Source organism: Pseudophryne corroboree, chromosome 2 (assembly GCF_028390025.1).
Source record: "Pseudophryne corroboree isolate aPseCor3 chromosome 2, aPseCor3.hap2, whole genome shotgun sequence".
Classification (NCBI taxonomy): domain Eukaryota; kingdom Metazoa; phylum Chordata; class Amphibia; order Anura; family Myobatrachidae; genus Pseudophryne; species Pseudophryne corroboree.
The window spans coordinates 505,791,752-505,805,472 of NC_086445.1; positions in this window are offsets into that span (position 1 = coordinate 505,791,752).

A 13,721-nucleotide genomic window follows, 5' to 3' on the forward strand; every position below is an offset into this window, starting at 1 on the left:
AGCGTACATGCTTCCGATGTTCCTCCAGGGAATGGGAGAAGATTAGGATGTCATCTAAGTATACAACTAAGAATCTATCCAAATATTCCCTGAGCACATCGTTCATGAAGTCCTGGAAGACTGCCGGGGCATTACAGAGCCCAAAAGGCATCACCAGATATTCATAATGCCCTGAGTGGGTATTAAAGGCAGTCTTCCATTCATCCCCCTTTCTTATTCGGATTAGATTGTACGCACCGCGTAGCTCAATCTTAGAAAAAATGGTGGCAGTACGAAGCTGGTCAAACAAGACCGAAATGAGAGGCAGTGGGTATGAGTTTTTAATCGTGATACGGTTCAATTCCCTGAAGTCGATGCAGGGTCGCAACGAACCGTCCTTTTTACCCACGAAGAAGAACCCCGACCCAACTGGAGACTGTGAAGGTCTGATAAATCCCTTAGCCAAGTTCTCCTGAATGTACTCTGCCATAGCCTGAGTCTCAGGACGTGACAGGGAGTATAACCTGCTCTTGGGAAGCTTAGAATTCAGCAACAAATCAATGGCACAGTCATAGGGGCGATGGGGAGGTAGTACCTCTGCAACTCTTTTGGAGAACATGTCCGCAAAATCTGCATAACATCCTGGCAATCCTGGCAAACTTAGCTGCGAAAGCCTGACTGGAAGGCTCAAGCAACTCCTGAAACAATCAGTACCCCAACTAAGAATATCCCCAGAGACCCAGTCAAATTGAGGATTGTGGGCCCTTAACCAGGGTAACCCCAACACCAATGGGGCAAAAGTACAGACAGTCACATAAAAGGACAATTTTTCAGAGTGTGTGGCTCCAATAAACAAAGAAATCTGGCTAGTGCAAGAGGTAATTTTACCCTGGGATAATGGTTCCCCGTTTAACCCACAAATCTCAATTTCCGATGCCAAGGGTACTAAGGGAACAGAGTGTTTCAGGGCGAATTGGCGGTCCATAAAAACCCCGTCGGCCCCACTGTCCACAAAGGCCTCAGTCTTGACAGTTTGACCGAGGATCTTCAAGGTCACCGGAATGATAAAAGTCTTCTTGGGAAATTCTGACTTCTGGCCTGACAGGATATTTCCCATCACCCTCAGGCCCTGAAGTTTTCCGGCTTTTCTGGGCATGATACTACCACATGACCTTTATTCCCACAGTACAAACATAACCCCTGCTGTCTCCTCCGCGTCTTCTCACGCGAGGAGAGGCGGGTAGCCCCAATCTGCATAGGCTCCTCGGAAAATTCCTCAGAGTCTGAGGTTCCCTTGGGAAAGAAGGAAACCTCGGTCTCCCTTTCAAGCCTGCGCTCTCTCAGCCATCTATCCACCCGAATGGATAACTGCATGAGCTGATCCAAGCTATCAGGCAAGGGATATTGTACCAGTTGGTCTTTTAACTGGTTAGAAAGACCTCTTCGGTACTGCTGTCTCAGGGCTGGGTCATTCCACTGGGTATCATGGGCCAACCTCCGAAACTCCGTACAATAAACCTCAACTGGCCTTCGCCCTTGCTTAAGGATCGAAATCTGAGCCTCGGCTGAGGCCGTCTTGTCAGGGTCATCATACAACATGCCCAGTGCCGTAAAAAAAGCATCAACACTTTTAAGCGACGGACAGTCAGGCTGCAACCCATATGCCCAGACCTGTGGGTCTCCTTGTAGCAAGGAAATCACTATGCCCACCCGCTGAATCTCCGACCCAGAAGACTGAGGCCTAAGCTGGAAATATAGCTTGCAGCTCTCCTTGAAACAAAAGAACTGCGAGCGATCTCCAGAAAAACGATCTGGGAGATTGACTTTCGGCTCCTTAACCCCTGAAGGTACTGCTGCTGCGGGAGCTCCGCCAGCGGCCTGCGAGGTATGCATTTTAATGGACAAATCATTAAATTGTCGAGTCAGGACCTGCACCTGATCGACCACCTGTTGCAACGTATTTTGAGGGGTATGCTCCATATTCCCACAAAATTTCAACAGGAGTATTAGGCTGCTGAATATGTTATGCACACCAGTGCCAGCAGGAATGTACTGGTGTCTGAACGGAGAGGGATGCAAAACAAATGAACTCACAGACAGACTGGGGAATATGACATTACATACACAGAAGGTGATAGGGTAACAAAATAAACACAAAGTGAACAGAGAAGCCCAAAGGCTAAGAAACTGGGTGTCTCCCTAGTATTAGGAATGCTCAGATGGAAAGAAGCGAGATGTAGTGATTTAATACGTAGAGAACCCGAAATGCTGTTGCTAAGGGCAACAGCAAAACCCTAAAGGGTTACCAACGGGTGTGGCAGTAAACTCCTTGGTCAGAGATGGAATAATAGACACAAGGAGAGTCTCCACAATCCTAGTCCTCACTTGCAGTGCACTGGTTCAGCTTACTGCCACTAAACTGACACCTGAACACCTTGCACAGTGAGAAAGGATTTTGGCAGGCAAGTCTGAGAATACAGCCGCAAACTTGCTAGGTTCACAGAGTAGCAAAAGAACCCCAGCAGGTTAAACGACTGACTCCAGTCTTACTGCTAGGTCTGGATTGGCAGAGTGTAATACCAAATCCCAAGGCCTATTTGCAGTAAGCAACAAACAAATACAAAGTTTACACAGTACTAGCTAGCTTTCAGGAACTGACTAACCAACAAAGATTCAGCAGCATCTGCCTAACCTGAGAAGAGGGTTTATATAGCAGGTGCTGTCCACGCCCCACTCAGACCTCACAGACTGTGAGCACAAAAACCAGCACCGGATCCCCTGCCGTGCACAGAGCCTGTAACCACTGCACAGCAAAAGACCCGAACCGGAGTATCAGCTACGCTCAGGTTACTCCGCTAGCACTTGTCTCCCGGTTGCCATGACGACTTGGCAGCACAGAGCAGGAGACCCTAACAGTGGGCTTGGCACACAGCGCAGTTGCCCTGAGGGCGCACGGCCAGCGGCATGTAATGAGTCAAATTGACTCATTACATGCCTCTGAAGTCTGCGCCGTGCGCCGCCGCCGCGCTGTGGAGGAGAGCTGCAGCGCCGGGCAGGTGAGAAGGAGGAGGAGGGAGGGGGACTGGAGCCGCAGCAGCGCTATTTCATTGGTAGTAAGCGCCGCTGCAGCATCCCCCTCTCCTTCCGTATTGGCTGTCCGGCGCTGCTGTGGATGCTGGGATGTGGTTCCTCCATCCCAGCATCCACAGCAGCGCCGGGCAGCCAATACGGAAGGAGAGGGGGATGCTGCAGCGGCGCTTACTACCAATGAAATAGCGCTGCTGCGGCTCCAGTCCCCCTCCCTCCTCCTCCTTCTCACCTTCCTGCCCCGAGGGAGCTGCACGAGGAGCCTGTCAGCGGGGTGATGGCAAGTATGTATCTCTCTTTCTCTCTCTCTCTCAGGGGGACACCGTCTGCCATAATGTGTAAAAAGGGGGCCTGGCTGCCGCAATGTGTAAAAGGGGGGCCTGGCTGCCGCAATGTGTAAAAAGGGGGACTGGCTGCCGCAATGTGTAAAAAGGGGGCCTGGCTGCCGCAATGTGTAAAAAGGGGGCCTGGCTGCCGCAATGTGTAAAAATGGGGACTGGCTGCCGCAATGTGTAAAAAGGGGGACTGGCTGCCGCAATGTGTAAAAAGGGGGACTGGCTGCCGTAATGTGTAAAAAGGGGGACTGGCTGCCGCAATGTGCATAAAGGGGGACACCGTCTGCCGTAATGTGTAAAAACGGGGACGCTCTCTGCTGTAATGTGTAAAAAGGGGACGCTGTCTGCCGTAATGTTAAAAAAGGGGATGCTGTCTGCTGTAATGTGTAAAAAAGGGGATGCTGTCTGCCGCAATGTGTAAAAAGGGGGACTGGCTGCCGCAATGTGTAAAAAGGGGGACGCTGTCTACTGTAATGTATAAAAGGGGCTCTACCTGGTGTAGTGGCACTACTGTGCAGCGTAATTTGAATAATGTAGACTACTGTGCACCGTAGTATGAATTGCTATTATTTTGTGGCCATGCCCCTTCCCCATGAAGCCACGCCCCTATATATTTTTCACGCGCCTACGGCACGCACTGCCCCTATCTTACATGGGGGGGCGCCAATGTTGTTTCTTGCACACAGCGCTAAAATGCCTAGTTACGGCACTGTTCCAGTGTAATAGGTTGTGGGTTCTAATCCTGGATATGACACTTGCAAATTAATTGTCAGAGAAATAATCAGAAATGTGAGTGACTGAGCAGATCTATGTAGTGTGTGGCTGGACCCCTACATAGATCTGCCTAGTTGCAACGGTTTTGTAGTAGCTTCATATAGTTAGAATCTGCAGGCTTGCTATGCAGGAGCAAATATGTATATATATATATATATATATATATATATAGGGGGCACCAATATTTTTCTTGCCTCCGGGCAACTGGGACAAACTTACACCACTGTGTCTAAGTGCATGAGTCCTGATTGTGTACAAAGTCACAGTTGTGATTTCAAACACACATACAGGGAAGTGTTCTTAACATGTAGTGGGCATTCTTGGGTGTTGACAGTGGGGTGACTTAGCCCATGCACTACGATGATCTGCCTTATGGGTATGTTATGTAAGTGTCACAGGCGTGTTGGTGGAAGTGGTTGCATACACATAGTATGGCACTCATATAGGAGGCCATACTCGGAAAGAGAAACTGCACCTTCCATAGGGCTGGCACAAGCTACAATTGTGAATGGTGGTGTCTAAAGATGCATAATCGGTATTACAGTGTGTATAGATATTGACAGTAGGCATCTCAGTCCTTGCACATTGGGACACATGGAGATACAACAGGGAAGGGCTTTGTAACAGCAGTTGTATACCGTTGCAGACAGGTGACTGCTAATAGATACAGCTGTGGGCACTTCTGATTCTATCTCTGAATTAGGCATGTAATGCCATTATTGAAATCAGACAAAAAAAACTTTATACAGGGAATAAACATGACATTTACTTTTTCTTAATTCTTGAGTCACACCCAAAATAACTCTTAGTACATCTGAAAAGTCCATTATAAAACCTTTCTCTACAAGTTATGTTATATTGCAAACAACTTTAAGCAAACTTTTAGAAAACAATCGTCCTCATCAGCTTGCAGAATTTGTTATATCATGGTGTGATATCATAGCCCTCATTTATTGTATTTGGCTGTAGGGTATTTAATGTGAGGATCTATAAGTATCATGTCTGTATGGTCTATCTAATGTGTCCCTACTTCTTTTATCTTGAGGGACAATTTCTCTCCCTATCATGTATAAACACTCAGGCTTACTACTGTGTATTTTTGTAAAAAGATATCTGGGAACATCAGTGGCGGAATTTGTAAGTGGTGTGCCCAGGTGCAAAAATATGCTTTGGGCCCCACCCCAAATTAATACCCACTCATGGCAGTGGGTGAAAGAGCGATGTAGGGAGTGATGGGGAAAGGCAAAGGTAGAGAGTGACAGAGAGAGTCAAAGGATGACAGGGAAAGGCAGAGAGTGAAAGGGAGAGGCAAAGGGTAGGTGACAGGCAGAGGTTGACAGGGCGAGGTAGTGAGTGATGAGGATAGGTTTTGTGGGACAAGAAGAGGGTGATGGGGAGAGGGTGACAGGTAGAGACAGTTTGTGACAGGGAGAGGGTGACAGGGAGAGGTAGAGTGATGGGGAGACACTATGGGGTTGAGGAGTGGCAGAGGTTGAGGGGGATGTGGAGAGGGTGACAGGCAGAGGGTGACAGGGTGAGGTAAAGTGATGCGGAGAGGCTGTGGGAGATGATGAGAGGGTGACAAGTTAAGGATGATGGATAGAGACAGAGGGTGACAGGGTGTGGTAGAGAGTGATGAGGAGATGCTGTGGAGGATGAGGAGAGGGTGACAGGGAGAGGCAGAGAGTGACAGGGAGAGTCTGGTGGTGACAGGGCGAGGTAAAGAGTGATGGGGAGAGGCTGTGGGGGATGAGGAGTGGCAGAGGTTGACAGGGAGAGGTAGAGAGTGATGGGGAGAGCCTGTTGGATACGAGGAGAGGGTGATGGGTAGATGGTGACAGAGAGTGGGTAAAAGGGACAGGCTGTGGGTGACTCAGATTGTCAGAAGGTGACAGGGTGAGGTAGAGAGTGATAAGAACAGGCTGACCATGAAAAGGAGAGGGTGATTGTGAGAGGCTGTGGGTCATGGGGAGAGGGTGACAGGTAGAGGCAGAGGGTTACAGAGAGTAGGTGAAACGGAGAGGCTGTAGGTTATGGGGAGAGAGAATGAGGGTGATGGGGACAGCTAGTGGGTGATAGGTTGAGGCAGAATGTGGCAGGCAGTGGGTGACAAATATAATTACATTTACTTAGCACCTACTGTACCATGCTAGAACTTCAGCATGTGGAGGGCGGCTCCTTGTTGGGGTTTCGTACAGTGGAATGAGATTATGATGATAACATGTCAACATAACTAGAATGTTGACTGTAAGAATGCCATCACATGCAAATAGGGTTAGAATTAGGCTATGGGGCATATGTAACAGGGTCCAAGTTTGACGGAGGTGCAGGATGTCGGACGATGGTGGATGTTTTTTTAAAGCAGCAATCATTTTCAAGGCATGGTTTTGCCTTGTAAATGATGCCAGTTTTTAAAAAAAGTCAGAGATCGGCTGGCATCCCACACCTTTGGCAAATTTGGACCCTAGTACATATGCACCCTTACATGTTGAATGTCAACATATCATACCAAACCTGCCTTCAGTGGTAAGTTCTATGCTAACATGCATTTACCTACCAGAATGGTTTCACTGTAGAGGCAAATCAAAGCACCAAGAGGATGCACAAACAAACACAGGGAAAGCATACAAACTGTACATACATATAGGGGTATACAATTAGCCCAGATCAGTTTCTGGATGATATCATGATTAATGACTGATGGTCATTATCGCAGTATCCTATTACAGGCCATTTTCATTGGCCAAAAATGGACCACGATCATGCGATAGGGGATAAGTCACTGATCTCATGTGGTATTGTGGATTGTAGCCCGCTTATTGCAGGCTATACCAATTATCTTATTCATTCCACATTTATGGAAAATAAGATATTAGGATTCTGTGGAAATAGTTGGCAGATCACAGAGCCTTCGCTCCTCTTCTGTCTGCAGCAGCCTCGGATCCAGTGCAGATCTTAGTCCAGAAAATCCTGGAGAGGTGAATCCTAAGCGAACCCTTCCTCCTCGCTCCTCTCTGTCCTGGCATGTCCTTCCACTGCCTCCGCGGTGTCCTCTCCTTCTCCAATGTCCGAGCCTCGGCTGCTCGCATTGTGTAATAGCATTGTGCGGCTATGGAGGAGTGTCCTCTGCATGTCTCCCACAGCCAGACGTATTGTATGAATGCAGAGCGCAGCTGCAGGCGGCCCTCGATCGCCAAAACTATTATGGTGCAGGGGCTGTTGGCGGCGGCATGTAAATAAGTGAGTCATTAGAATGCCACCAACTGTAGGCCTCTTAAATGCACCAGGCCTCGGTGCAATGCATTGACTGCACCAACGCTAGTTCCGCCACTGGTAACACGGTGATTACTAATACCTTTCTTTCCTTTTCTAATGTGCTCTAATATGTAAATGTTCAGTGATGCATTGTAGTTGAGTCCACAGTGAAACGGAAGCCTATATACAGTATATAACATAAGTAGTAATACAAATTATAGGACTGGGGATTCTTATTTCCCACTTTCCCTCCACATCAGGAAAAGTCATTACCCCTTTGTCCCCATGTTACATTCTATGCATAAATTACTAGAGATGAGCGCCTGAAATTTTTCGGGTTTTGTGTTTTGGTTTTGGGTTCGGTTCCGCGGCCGTGTTTTGGGTTCGAACGCGTTTTGGCAAAACCTCACCGAATTATTTTTGTCGGATTCGGGTGTGTTTTGGATTCGGGTGTTTTTTTCAAAAAACCCTAAAAAACAGCTTAAATCATAGAATTTGGGGGTAATTTTGATCCCAAAGTATTATTAACCTCAAAAAACATAATTTACACTCATTTTCAGCCTATTCTGAACACATCACACCTCACAATATTATTTTTAGTCCTAAAATTTGCACCGAGGTCGCTGTGTGAGTAAGATAAGCGACCCTAGTGGCCGACACAAACACCGGGCCCATCTAGGAGTGGCACTGCAGTGTCACGCAGGATGTCCCTTCCAAAAAACCCTCCCCAAACAGCACATGACGCAAAGAAAAAAAGAGGCGCAATGAGGTAGCTGTGTGAGTAAGATTAGCGACCCTAGTGGCCGACACAAACACCGGGCCCATCTAGGAGTGGCACTGCAGTGTCACGCAGGATGGCCCTTCCAAAAAACCCTCCCCAAACAGCACATGACGCAAAGAAAAAAAGAGGCGCAATGAGGTAGCTGTGTGAGTAAGATTAGCGACCCTAGTGGCCGACACAAACACCGGGCCCATCTAGGAGTGGCACTGCAGTGTCACGCAGGATGGCCCTTCCAAAAAACCCTCCCCAAACAGCACATGACGCAAAGAAAAAAAGAGGCGCAATGAGGTAGCTGACTGTGTGAGTAAGATTAGCGACCCTAGTGGCCGACACAAACACCGGGCACATCTAGGAGTGGCACTGCAGTGTCACGCAGGATGTCCCTTCCAAAAAACCCTCCCCAAACAGCACATGACGCAAAGAAAAAAAGAGGCGCAATGAGGTAGCTGTGTGAGTAAGATTAGCGACCCTAGTGGCCGACACAAACACCGGGCCCATCTAGGAGTGGCACTGCAGTGTCACGCAGGATGTCCCTTCCAAAAAACCCTCCCCAATCAGCACATGATGCAAAGAAAAAGAAAAGAAAAAAGAGGTGCAAGATGGAATTATCCTTGGGCCCTCCCACCCACCCTTATGTTGTATAAACAAAACAGGACATGCACACTTTAACCAACCCATCATTTCAGTGACAGGGTCTGCCACACGACTGTGACTGATATGACGGGTTGGTTTGGACCCCCCCCAAAAAAGAAGCAATTAATCTCTCCTTGCACAAACTGGCTCTACAGAGGCAAGATGTCCACCTCATCTTCACCCTCCGATATATCACCGTGTACATCCCCCTCCTCACAGATTATCAATTCGTCCCCACTGGAATCCACCATCTCAGCTCCCTGTGTACTTTGTGGAGGCAATTGCTGCTGGTCAATGTCTCCGCGGAGGAATTGATTATAATTCATTTTAATGAACATCATCTTCTCCACATTTTCTGGATGTAACCTCGTACGCCGATTGCTGACAAGGTGAGCGGCGGCACTAAACACTCTTTCGGAGTACACACTTGTGGGAGGGCAACTTAGGTAGAATAAAGCCAGTTTGTGCAAGGGCCTCCAAATTGCCTCTTTTTCCTGCCAGTATAAGTACGGACTGTGTGACGTGCCTACTTGGATGCGGTCACTCATATAATCCTCCACCATTCTATCAATGTTGAGAGAATCATATGCAGTGACAGTAGACGACATGTCCGTAATCGTTGTCAGGTCCTTCAGTCCGGACCAGATGTCAGCATCAGCAGTCGCTCCAGACTGCCCTGCATCACCGCCAGCGGGTGGGCTCGGAATTCTGAGCCTTTTCCTCGCACCCCCAGTTGCGGGAGAATGTGAAGGAGGAGATGTTGACAGGTCGCGTTCCGCTTGACTTGACAATTTTGTCACCAGCAGGTCTTTCAACCCCAGCAGACCTGTGTCTGCCGGAAAGAGAGATCCAAGGTAGGCTTTAAATCTAGGATCGAGCACGGTGGCCAAAATGTAGTGCTCTGATTTCAACAGATTGACCACCCGTGAATCCTTGTTAAGCGAATTAAGGGCTGCATCCACAAGTCCCACATGCCTAGCGGAATCGCTCCGTGTTAGCTCCTTCTTCAATGCCTCCAGCTTCTTCTGCAAAAGCCTGATGAGGGGAATGACCTGACTCAGGCTGGCAGTGTCTGAACTGACTTCACGTGTGGCAAGTTCAAAGGGCATCAGAACCTTGCACAACGTTGAAATCATTCTCCACTGCACTTGAGACAGGTGCATTCCATCTCCTATATCGTGCTCAATTGTATAGGCTTGAATGGCCTTTTGCTGCTCCTCCAACCTCTGAAGCATATAGAGGGTTGAATTCCACCTCGTTACCACTTCTTGCTTCAGATGATGGCAGGGCAGGTTCAGTAGTTTTTGGTGGTGCTCCAGTCTTCTGTACGTGGTGCCTGTACGCCGAAAGTGTCCCGCAATTTTTCTGGCCACCGACAGCATCTCTTGCACGCCCCTGTCGTTTTTTAAAAAATTCTGCACCACCAAATTCAAGGTATGTGCAAAACATGGGACGTGCTGGAATTTGCCCATATTTAATGCACACACAATATTGCTGGCGTTGTCCGATGCCACAAATCCACAGGAGAGTCCAATTGGGGTAAGCCATTCCGCGATGATCTTCCTCAGTTGCCGTAAGAGGTTTTCAGCTGTGTGCGTATTCTGGAAAGCGGTGATACAAAGCGTAGCCTGCCTAGGAAAGAGTTGGCGTTTGCGAGATGCTGCTACTGGTGCCGCCGCTGCTGTTCTTGCGGCGGGAGTCCATACATCTACCCAGTGGGCTGTCACAGTCATATAGTCCTGACCCTGCCCTGCTCCACTTGTCCACATGTCCGTGGTTAAGTGGACATTGGGTACAACTGCATTTTTTAGGACACTGGTGAGTCTTTTTCTGACGTCCGTGTACATTCTCGGTATCGCCTGCCTAGAGAAGTGGAACCTAGATGGTATTTGGTAACGGGGGCACACTGCCTCAATAAATTGTCTAGTTCCCTGTGAACTAACGGCGGATACCGGACGCACGTCTAACACCAACATAGTTGTCAAGGACTCAGTTATCCGCTTTGCAGTAGGATGACTGCTGTGATATTTCATCTTCCTCGCAAAGGACTGTTGAACAGTCAATTGCTTACTGGAAGTAGTACAAGTGGGCTTACGACTTCCCCTCTGGGATGACCATCGACTCCCAGCGGCAACAACAGCAGCGCCAGCAGCAGTAGGCGTTACACGCAAGGATGCATCGGAGGAATCCCAGGCAGGAAAGGACTCGTCAGACTTGCCAGTGACATGGCCTGCAGGACTATTGGCATTCCTGGGGAAGGAGGAAATTGACACTGAGGGAGTTGGTGGGGTGGTTTGCGTGAGCTTGGTTACAAGAGGAAGGGATTTACTGGTCAGTGGACTGCTTCCGCTGTCACCCAAAGTTTTTGAACTTGTCACTGACTTATTATGAATGCGCTGCAGGTGACGTATAAGGGAGGATGTTCCGAGGTGGTTAACGTCCTTACCCCTACTTATTACAGCTTGACAAAGGGAACACACGGCTTGACACCTGTTGTCCGCATTTCTGGTGAAATACCTCCACACCGAAGAGCTGATTTTTTTGGTATTTTCACCTGGCATGTCAACGGCCATATTCCTCCCACGGACAACAGGTGTCTCCCCGGGTGCCTGACTTAAACAAACCACCTCACCATCAGAATCCTCCTGGTCAATTTCCTCCCCAGCGCCAGCAACACCCATATCCTCCTCATCCTGGTGTACTTCAACACTGACATCTTCAATCTGACTATCAGGAACTGGACTGCGGGTGCTCCTTCCAGCACTTGCAGGGGGCATGCAAATAGTGGAAGGCGCATGCTCTTCACGTCCAGTGTTGGGAAGGTCAGGCATCGCAAACGACACAATTGGACTCTCCTTGTGGATTTGGGATTTCAAAGAACGCACAGTTCTTTGCGGTGCTTTTGCCAGCTTGAGTCTTTTCAGTTTTCTAGCGAGAGGCTGAGTGCTTCCATCCTCATGTGAAGCTGAACCACTAGCCATGAACATAGGCCAGGGCCTCAGCCGTTCCTTGCCACTCCGTGTGGTAAATGGCATATTGGCAAGTTTACGCTTCTCCTCCGACAATTTTATTTTAGGTTTTGGAGTCCTTTTTTTTCTGATATTTGGTGTTTTGGATTTGACATGCTCTGTACTATGACATTGGGCATCGGCCTTGGCAGACGACGTTGCTGGCATTTCATCGTCTCGGCCATGACTAGTGGCAGCAGCTTCAGCACGAGGTGGAAGTGGATCTTGATCTTTCCCTAATTTTGGAACCTCAACTTTTTTGTTCTCCATATTTTATAGGCAGAACTAAAAGGCACCTCAGGTAAACAATGGAGATGGATGGATTGGATAGTTTACTAGTATACAATTATGGACGGACTGCCACGGTTAGGTGGTATAAAAAAACCACGGTTAGGTGGTATATATTATAATAATAATACAATTATGGATGGACGGACTGCCTGCCGACTGCCGACACAGAGGTAGCCACAGCCGTGAACTACCGCACTGTACACTGGTTGATAAAGAGATAGTAGTATACTCGTAACAACTAGTATGACACTATGACGACGGTATAAAGAATGGAAAAAAAACCACGGTTAGGTGGTATATATTATAATAATAATACAATTATGGATGGACGGACTGCCTGCCGACTGCCGACACAGAGGTAGCCACAGCCGTGAACTACCGCACTGTACACTGGTTGATAAAGAGATAGTAGTATACTCGTAACAACTAGTATGACACTATGACGACGGTATAAAGAATGGAAAAAAAACCACGGTTAGGTGGTATATATTATAATAATAATACAATTATGGATGGACGGACTGCCTGCCGACTGCCGACACAGAGGTAGCCACAGCCGTGAACTACCGCACTGTACACTGGTTGATAAAGAGATAGTAGTATACTCGTAACAACTAGTATGACACTATGACGACGGTATAAAGAATGGAAAAAAAACCACGGTTAGGTGGTATATATTATAATAATAATACAATTATGGATGGACGGACTGCCTGCCGACTGCCGACACAGAGGTAGCCACAGCCGTGAACTACCGCACTGTACACTGGTTGATAAAGAGATAGTAGTATACTCGTAACAACTAGTATGACACTATGACGACGGTATAAAGAATGGAAAAAAAACCACGGTTAGGTGGTATATATTATAATAATAATACAATTATGGATGGACGGACTGCCTGCCGACTGCCAACACAGAGGTAGCCACAGCCGTGAACTACCGCACTGTACACTGGTTGATAAAGAGATAGTAGTATACTCGTAAACTAGTATGACACTATGACGACGGTATAAAGAATGGAAAAAAAACCACGGTTAGGTGGTATATATTATAATAATAATACAATTATGGATGGACGGACTGCCTGCCGACTGCCGACACAGAGGTAGCCACAGCCGTGAACTACCGCACTGTACACTGGTTGATAAAGAGATAGTAGTATACTCGTAACAACTAGTATGACACTATGACGACGGTATAAAGAATGGAAAAAAAACCACGGTTAGGTGGTATATATTATAATAATAATACAATTATGGATGGACGGACTGCCTGCCGACTGCCGACACAGAGGTAGCCACAGCCGTGAACTACCGCACTGTACACTGGTTGATAAAGAGATAGTAGTATACTCGTAACAACTAGTATGACACTATGACGACGGTATAAAGAATGGAAAAAAAACCACGGTTAGGTGGTATATATTATAATAATAATACAATTATGGATGGACGGACTGCCTGCCGACTGCCGACACAGAGGTAGCCACAGCCGTGAACTACCGCACTGTACACTGGTTGATAAAGAGATAGTAGTATACTCGTAACAACTAGTATGACACTATGACGACGGTAT